We start from the raw sequence: 1,344 nt of genomic DNA, 5'->3' as shown, positions 1-1,344 counted from the left end.
TTTATTGCAAAGAATCTTTAATCGAAAAAAGAAAAAAAAAATATGTCTATCGTACTGGAGGTCCCGGGTTTGGTTCTCAGGGTGCTCAAAATAAATATAAGCGCTATTTTACTCTAATATTTATTTAATATTACCCTAGGCCAGGGGTAGCTCTTTAAGCAATTTGTGTAGCTCTGCAGCGGCCAATAAATCGCTAACATTAGTAAATTCTCAGAATGCAATCACTGCAACTATGCAGAACAAAAGAGGCAGTGACCGGGAACAATGGATTGCACACGTCCCATTACAATTTGTTTTGACTAACATGTCAACGGACTTTGATCATCAACCGAGACAAAGGAACAAAGAGTTCCCAAACGATATAAAAGGGGTACAGCCCTTGCCTCAAAATCTCATTCCTCCGCCGGGAGCGCGACTACGAAGTTCCACATCTCATTCCTCCGCCAGGAACGCGGCTACGACGATCGACATCTCATTTCTCCACCGGGAGCGCGACTACGAAGATCGACAACTCACTCCTACACTGGGAACGTAGCCAGTACCATCATACAGTCGACACCCATCTACCGACGTCGTCACGAGAACACCGCATCAAGACCTAGCTACGATCTCCAGTCCAGCACCCTCGTCAACATCACGAAGATACTCCGGTCAGCCCGACAGTCCATCTACGCCGCTACAACACCCCTACGACGCAGCCACGTCATCGCTACACTGCACCGCCTCGTGTAGCCTCTTTCGACCAATAAATACATATTCAATACGACCGTCTTCCTCCTCTTCACCACATCCCCAAAGCTCTTTATGAAATCTAAAATGATATTTTTAAAGAATTTATTATTATTATTATTTTTAATTATTCTGTGCGTGAAATATTCTGCGTGATTAATTAGAATTTCACTAGAGACATCTATTGGTGAGATAAAAGAAGCTTTTTATTGAGCAGAAATTCTTTCATTTGTATGTGAGGTCCGATTCCTATTCACTTAATGAATACTTGAAAAAAGCTAGAAAATATCATTTTTTTTACTTTAGCTTATTTTAATTTACTGTTACAGTTTACAATATTTTGAGTGTGTCCAAATATTTGTTTATAAATCTGGATTATCTCCAATTTATATTTATCCAAATAACTCCAAATTGGAGATTATCCAGATTTGTGTACACTAAAAAAATTCCATTACTTTTCTCAAATGGCAATTTCTGAGGCTTCAATTACTATGAATAAAATGTTTTTCTTCCATCGCTCTTGGTATTATTAGATTGTTAAAAAGCTCCTGTTTTTTTATGTCACCCCATATATGTATAATTATTTTTTATAATCTGTGGACATTGTTAAAAAAA

Source organism: Brachycentrus maculatus, unplaced genomic scaffold (assembly GCF_059751285.1).
Source record: "Brachycentrus maculatus isolate JH-2025_06_01 unplaced genomic scaffold, ASM5975128v1 h1tg000620l, whole genome shotgun sequence".
Classification (NCBI taxonomy): Eukaryota; Metazoa; Arthropoda; class Insecta; order Trichoptera; family Brachycentridae; genus Brachycentrus; species Brachycentrus maculatus.
Note: the sequence above shows the minus strand (reverse complement) of the source record.